Here is an 8,760-nt window from a genome sequence, read left to right as displayed (position 1 = left end):
ATTAAGCTTAGGCTAATGTATACGACGCAGAATGCCCATACTATGCCCACGTGATGGTTAGTGCTATCAGGCCAGAGGCCCCTCGGATCAAATATCCAAATCATAGTGGATTAGGAACGCGCGGTAACAAGCAGAGACTCACGAAAGATGTGACCCTGTTGCCCCGTCTCGAGGACTTGCGGCAAGGGCTAGGAATGCCCGGCCATGCCTCGTAATTATCTCGCGGGCACCATCCAGGTCAACCCGTCTCCACATCACTCGCAATTAAGCTCGCGCGGGTACCCCTCGGGGTTGACCCGTCTTTAGTAACATGGTTCAGTGTAAAGTCATAGTAACCATAGTAGTTGTGTGTCCAAACATCAAGGGGAAAACCTGAGGAATCGCCCCCGGTGAATTCCACTTGATGTAATCATCAAGGTGAATGTAAGAGGAATCACCCCCGAGGTTCACACTTGAGGGGTTGCACGACAGATTCGTATCGGAAGTGGTTGAGGAAATCACCATCGATGACCACGACCGAATAGCTACACTAAAGGGTTAAAATCAGAAGTGCTGAAGAGGTCTCACCCTCGGCACTTGATAGTACCCAGTAGTGTCGAGCAACTAAGGGGAAAGTGATGTGCGCTGCTGGGGCCTGGTCTTCGATCCCGTTGATCGGGTCTTCGATGATGAAGCAGGGGCAACAAAGGACAAGGTGGGGGTCACTGATGGATCACTAACCAACCTATACTAAGCAGTTTATGATAAACAGGTAAGGTACAACAGCGGATACAAAAGCAGGCTACGCATCAGAATAGGAGCAATCAATTACAGTAGCAAAATCTAATGCAAGCATGAGAGAATGGAATGGGTGATATAGGGATGATCAAACGGGGGGCTTGCCTAGAAGCTCCGTTGAAAAGGGGTAGAAGTGTCGTCGATGACGTAGCCAATCACAGGGGCATCAGCAGCGGTCTCAGGGTCTACCGGAGAGAAGAGGGGGAAGAAACAATAAATATAAAGCAAACAAAGCATCATAAAGCATAACATGGTAATACGCGGTGCTAGGGGTGAACTAACGCAGGGCTACACGATACCAGCGAAGGGGGGAAACATCCGGGAAAGTTTTCCCGAAGTTTAGCATTTTCGGACAAATGAAACGGAGGGGGACGGTTGCAGGTTCACTATGCTAGAGGCATGTGACAAGTGAACGGAGAGTGTATCCGGATTCGTCTCGTCACTCTGAGCAACTTTCATGTATAAAACTTTTTCATCCGAAATACGGTTTATTTTCTATGAATTTTCTAAGTTTTAGCAATATTTTGAGATTATTATTAATTCAAAAATAATGATTAAAACACTATGGGTACCCCGCCCTGTGTACACAGATTGTACACAGAGGCTGACAGTGGGTCCAGGGGGTCCCAGTTGACCCAGTCAATAGTCCAGTCAACAGTCAACTATTTGACTGTTGACTTGTCAAACTACAGTTGGGGCCCAGGTGTCATTGGCACACACTTCAAATTATCATATTATTTATTTTAACTTCCTGGTTTAGTCTAACATTGGGTCCCACATGTAAGGAATGGCATTTTATTTAGAGGATTAATTTAGCACTTGAGGGCCACATGTAATAGACTCAACGCGGGGGTGGCTAGTACTAAAGAGGGATTAGTCCCTAATTGAATTTTGGGCCGGCTTGGTGGCACAACCAGCCGTGAGGTTGTGCACACACACACACACATAGCATGGCCACGGACATGGCCATTTGTAGCAGCTAGAGCAGCAGCTAAGTAGCGGCAGCAGGAGGTAGTTGCGGCGGCAAGCAACACTAGCAGCAGCAGCACGAAGCAGCAGAGCAAAGGAGCAATGGCGGCAGCGCAATGGCAGTGCAAGAGCAGCGGCAGTAGCAAGCAGCGCAGCTGCGCAGGGAGCAGAGCAGCGAAGCAGCGAGCAGCCACAGCGGTTGGTGAGCAACCGCGGTGAGGACGCGTGCGGGCGCGCGCGCACAGCAGCGGCAGCAACAGCTTCAGGAGCAGTAGCAGTACACACGTGCGAGGGCCGGGGTGGACCGGAGCCGTGGCATACGTCGTCGGATGCCGGCGATGTATCGATGAAGATGTGCCCGATGCCAAGCGTATTGGGCGTCCTAGCTCGAGCTCTTCGGCGAGGGCGAAGGAGACGGCGATGGCGGAGCTCCTCGACGTCTTCTCAGGCGCTGGGGTGGACGGTGGCCGCGGTGACGACGACGACCATGACGATCACGACCCGGGCGAGCTCTAAATCTGAACAGAGAGGCGCGAGGGGGTGAACTGGATGGCTAGGGTTTGTCCACTCGGTCGGGGAGGTCCTTATGCATCTCCAAGGGGCTCCGGATGGTCGACACAGCGACATCCGTGGCGTGGACGGCCGTGTGCACGGCCACGCTAGGGCGCTGCCTCCTCCTGTACAGCAGGAAGAAGGAGAAGGCCGTGGTGGGCTTGGGCCGAATGCACTGTAGCTACATAGAGCCCACCGACGCAGTAGCTTATTAGGCCTTTTCCCTTTTATATTTACTGTTTCATATTTTGCTCACTGTTTTGTAATTCGCTTTTGATCCAAATAAAATTTTGTTACATAGGAAACTTGTCTCATAAATACTTTGCAATATCGTGGAACTATCCACGGAGTCTTAGATAATTTTTGAAAGGCTTTATTTTCAGTTTGAATTTAAATGAGCCACTAAGTGTTGTTTGCTCAATTCAAAAGTAGATAAGGGCAATTTTGAAGTTTCAAATGATGTTGGTCCCAACATGAATATTGGTCAGGGGAATTTATACTAATATTCGAACATTTTAGTTTTTTATATTTGAAAACTTTTATTGTTTGACTTTGTTTTAGATTTGAAATTTCAACCGGTTTCGAACCAGCGCAAATTTAAGAACAGTAATCGTGGTGACATGGCACCATTAGAAGGGGATTACTGTACCATAATTATCCGGGCATCACAAAGGAGGGGCAAGGCGGCGGGGAGGAGGAGTCCCGGCCAGACTCCTGGTCCGAGGTGGCGGCGGCGTCGGTCTCCTGGAGGGAGACGGCGGCGTGGGGGAGCGGGGCGGCTCGGCTGGGCTTCGGCACAGTCGGGCGCTAAAACTTTTTTTAATAATTCCGCCGAAAATAAAAAAAATCCTAGAAAATAAAATAAAATTCTAAAAATGCCAAAACAAATTTTCACCGTCTAAATAAAATATTTAGAACAAGATGAACATTTTCTTGGCCCTAAAATGCAAATTTGTAAAACATGCAAATTTTCTAATTGGAATAAAATAGCAATAAACTCCGGATAAAATCAAATATTTGATTTTAATCTTTTTCCTCCAATATTTCATTTATTTTGGATAAGTCATATTATCTCCTCTCATGTATTTTAATATGAAATATTTTCGGAGAGAAAAATAATTAAAACCAAAAATCCTCGTTTCAATATTTGATAAAACTCAAATATGAAAACTGGGAAATCCCCAACTCTCTCCGAGGGTCCTTGAGTTGCCTAGGATTTCTAGGATCGCAAAACGAAATGCAATAAAATATGATATGCATGGATGATCTATGTATAACATTCCAAATTGAAAATTTGGGATGTTACAAAACTTGATGATGCATTATGGGCCTATAGAACTGCCTATAAAAATCCTATGGGTATGTCTCCATATAAAATGGTTTATGGAAAAGCATGTCACTTACCTCTCGAACTAGAACATAAGGCATATTGGGCCATTAAAGAGCTCAATTATGATTTCAAACTTGCCGGTGAGAAGAGATTATTTGACATTAGCTCACTTGATGAGTGGAGAACCCAGGCCTATGAGAATGCCAAACTGTTTAAAGAAAAAGTTAAAAGATGGCATGACAAAAGGATACAAAAATGTGAGTTTAATGTAGGTGACTATGTATTGTTGTACAACTCTTGTTTAAGATTTTTTGCAGGAAAACTCCTCTCTAAATGGGAAGGTCCTTACGTTATCGCGGAGGTCTATCATTCCGGTGTCATAAAAATCAACAACTTCAAAGGCACAAATCCGAGGGTGGTGAACGGTCAAAGAATCAAACATTAAATCTCATGTAATCCTGTAAATGTTGAAACTAATGTTATTGAAACCGTAACCCCGGAGGAGTATATAAGGGACACCTTCCAGAACATTTCAGCCTCCGAAAAGGAAGAGGTATGTGGTACGTTAAGTAAACCGACTCCAAAACAGTTCTAATAGCAATTGTTCTCCGTTTTGGAATATTTAAGAAAATAGGAAAATAAGAAGCAGTCCAGAAAGGACACGAGGTGTCCATGAGGGTGGAGGGCGCGCCCCCTGCCTCGTGGGCACCTCGTGTGCCCTCCGGACTCCGTTTTCTTCCACGATACTTATTTTGGTCGGTAAAAATTCATTATATAATCTCTCGAATGTTTTGACCACCGTACCATGCAAATATCCTCTGCTTTTGTTTTGAGTTGTTTTCTGCGAGAGTTGTCAAGGCCATGCATCATGTCGTCCCCTTCCTCCAACAATGAGGGCGACGATGATTGGCTAATGAAGATAGAGCTGAAGAGAGAAGAACCCGGGGAGATCAACAAGGAAGATGGGATCAAGAAGGCCACGGAGGATCAAGCTCCGGCAGCAGAAGAAGAAGACATCCTTATGAGTGGCGGTCAGGGACGAGCGATGGTCTTTTCCTACCAATCTATCCCCCTAGAAGCATGCACATAATGCTTGGTTTTGATGACTTGTAGATTTTTGCAAAAGTATGTGAGTTCTTTATGACTAATGTTGAGTCCATGGATTATACGCACTCTCACCATTCTATCATTGCTAGCCTCTTCGGTACCGTGCATTGCCCTTTCTCACCTTGAGAGTTGGTGCAAACTTCGCCGGTGCATCCAAACCCCGTGATATGATACGCTCTGTCACACATAAACCTCCTTATATATTCCTCAAACCAGCCACCATACCTACCTATTATGGCATTTCCATAGCCATTCCGAGATATATTGCCATGCAACTTTCCACCATTCCATTTATCATGACACACATCATCATTGTCATATTGCCTTGCATGACCATGTAGTTGACATCGTATTTGTGGCAAAGACACCGTTCATAATTTTTCATACATGCCACTCTTGATTCATTGCCCTATACGGTACACCGCCGGAGGCATTCATATAGTCATACTTTGTTCTAATATGAAGTCGTAATCATTGAGTTGTAAATAAATAGAAGTGTGATGATCATCATTAATAGAGCATTGTCCCAAATAAAAAAATAAGAAGAAAAAAAGAAAAAGAAATAAAAAGGGACAATGCTACTATCCTTTTTTCCACACTTGTGCTTCAAAGTAGCACCATGATCTTTATGATAGAGAGTCTCTTGTTTTGTCACTTTCATATACTAGTGGGAATTTTTCATTACAGAACTTGGCTTGTATATTCCAACAATGGGCTTCCTGAAATGCCCTAGGTCTTCGTGAGCAAGCAAGTTGGATGCACACCCACTTAGTTTCTTTTGTTGAGCTTTCATACATTTATAGCTCTAGTGCATCCGTTGCATGGCAATCCCTACTCCTTGCATTGACATCAATTGATGGGCATCTCCCTAGACCATTGATTAGCCACGTCGATGTGAGACTTTCTCCTTTTTTGTCTTCTCCACATAACCCCTATCATGATATTCTATTCCACCCATAGTGCTATATCCATGGCTCACGCTCATGTATTGCGTGAAAGTTGAAAAAAGTTTGTGATTACTAAAGTGTGAAACAATTGTCTGGCTTGTCATCGGGGTTGTGCATGATGAGAGCATTCTTGTGTGACGAAAATGGAGCATGACCAAACTATATGATTTTGTAGGGATGAACATTCTTTTGCCATGTTATTTTGAGAAGACATAATTGCTTAGTTAGTATGCTTGAAGTATTATTATTTTTATATCAATATTAAACTTTTGTCTTGAATCTTTCGAATCTGAATATTCATGCCACAGTAAAGAGAATTACATTGAGAATTACGCTAGGTAGCATTCCACATCAAAAATTTTGTTTTTATCATTTACCTACTCGAGGACGAGCAGGAATTAAGCTTGGGGATGCTTGATACGTCTCCAATATATCTATAATTTTTTATTGTTCCATGCTATTATATTATCTGTTTGGGATGTTAATGGGCTTTATTTTTCACTTTTATATTATCTTTGGGACTAACCTACTAATCCAAGGCCCAGTGCAAATTGTTGTTTTTTGCTTATTTCAGTGCTTCGCAGAAAAGGAATATCAAACGGAATCCAAATGGAGTGAAACCTTCAGGAGAGTTATTTTTGGAACAAACATGATCCAAAGGACTTGGAGTAGACATCAAGCAACCAACAAGGTGGCACGGGGCAGGGGGCACCTACCGCCCTGGGCGCGCCCTTCCCCCTCGTGGCTCCACCGACCTACTTCTTCCTCCTATATATATTCATATACCCCGAAAACATACAGGAGCACCATGAAACCTATTTCCACCGCCGCAACCTTCTATACCCAAGAGATCCCATCTTGGGGCCTTTTCCGGAGCTCCGCCGAAGGGGGCATCGATCACGAAGGGCCTCTACATCAACTCCATGGCCCCTCCGATGATGTGTGAGTAGTTTAGTTCAGACCTTCAGGTCCATAGCTATTAGCTAGATGGCTTCTTCTCTCTCTTCGAATCTCAATACAAATTCTCCTCGATCTTCTTGGAGATTTATTCGGTGTAACTCTTTTTGCAGTGTGTTTGTCGAGATCCGATGAGTTGTGGGTTTATGATCAAGTCTATCTATGAACAATATTTGATTCTTCTCTGAAATCATTTATGCATGATTGGTTATCTTTGCAAGTCTCTTCGAATTATCAGTTTGGTTTGGCCTACTAGATTGATCTTTCTTGCAATGGGAGAAGTGCTTAGCTTTGGGTTCAATCTTGCGGTGCTCAATCCCAGTGACAGAAAGGGAAATGACACATATTATCTTGTTGCCATCAAGGATAAAAAGATGGGGTTTATATCATATTGCTTGAGTTTATCCCTCTACATCATGTCATCTTACCTAATGCGTTACTCTGTTCTTATGAACTTAATACTCTAGATGCATGCTGGATAGCGGTCGATGTGTGGAGTAATAGTAGTAGATGCAGGCAGGAGTCGGTCTACTTGTCACGGACGTGATGCCTATATACATGATCATGCCTAGATATTCTCATAATTATTCGCTTTTCTATCAATTGCTCGACAGTAATTTGTTCACCCACCGTAATACTTATGCTATCTTGAGAGAAGCCAGTAGTGAAACCTATGGCCCCCGGGTCTATTCTCTATTATATTAATCTCCCATCAACAAGTTATTTCTGGCACCATTTATTTTGCAATCTTTACTTTCAATCTATATCATAAAAATACCAAAAATATTTATCTTATCATTATTATCTCTATGAGATCTCACTCTCGTAAGTGCCGTGAAGGTATTGGCAACCCCTTTATCGCGTTGGTTGTGAGGTTATTATTTGTTTGTGTAGGTACGAGGGACTTGCGTGTAGTCTCCTACTGGACTGATACCTTGGTTCTCATAAAACTGAGGGAAATACTTACGCTACTTTGCTGCATCACCCTTTCCTCTTCAAGGGAAAACCAACGCAGTGCTCAAGAGGTAGCAGCAGACAACTTGTCTAGGTTAGAGAATGTTCTTAATGATCCACTACCTATTGATGATATCTTTCCTGATGAACAATTAGCTGTCATAAATGCTTCTCGTACTGCTCCATGGTATGTTGATTATGCTAATTACATTGTTGCTAAATTTATACCACCTAGTTTCACATACCAGCAAAAGAAAAAGGTTTTCTATGATTTAAGACACTACTTCTAGGATGACCCACACCTTTATAAATAATGAGTAAATGGTGTTATTAGACGTTGCGTACCTGAGCATGAATAGGAACAGATCCTACGCAAGTGTCACTCCGAGGCTTACGAAGGACACCATGCTGGAGATAGAACTGCACATAAGGTATTGCAATCCGATTTTTATTGGCCTACACTTTTCAAGGATGCCCGTAAGTTTGTCTTGTCCAGTGATGAATGTCAAAGAATTGGTAATATCAGTAGACGTCAAGAAATGTCTATGAATTATTCACTTGTTATTGAACCATTTGATGTTTGGGGCTTTGATTATATGGGACCGTTTCCTTCCTCTGATGGGTATACACATATTTTAGTTGTTGTTGATTACGTTACTAAGTGGGTAGAAGCTATTCCAACTAGTAGTGATGATCATAACACCTCTATTAAGGTTCTTAAAGAAGTTATTTTTCCAAGGTTTGGAGTCCCTAGATATTTAATGACTGATGGTGGTTCACATTTTATTCATGGTGCCTTTCGTAAAATGCTTGCTAAGTATGATGTTAATCATAGAATTGCATCCCCATATCACCCACAGTCTAGTGGTCAAGTAGAACTGAGCAATAGAGAGCTTAAATTAATTTTGCAAAAGACTGTTAATAGATCTAGAAAGAATTGGTACAAGAAACTTGATGATGCATTATGGGCCTATAGAACTGCATATAAAAATCCTATGGGTATATCTCCATATAAAATGATTTATGGAAAAGCATGTCACTTACCTCTTGAACTAGAACATAAGGCATATTGGGCCATTAAAGAGCTCAATTATGATTTCAAACTTGCCGGTGAGAAGAGATTATTTGACACTAGCTCACTTGATGAGTGGAGAACCTAGGCCTATG

This window comes from Triticum aestivum, chromosome 4A (assembly GCF_018294505.1).
Source record: "Triticum aestivum cultivar Chinese Spring chromosome 4A, IWGSC CS RefSeq v2.1, whole genome shotgun sequence".
In the NCBI taxonomy this organism is placed as follows: domain Eukaryota; kingdom Viridiplantae; phylum Streptophyta; class Magnoliopsida; order Poales; family Poaceae; genus Triticum; species Triticum aestivum.
This window is presented reverse-complemented; position numbering follows the sequence as displayed.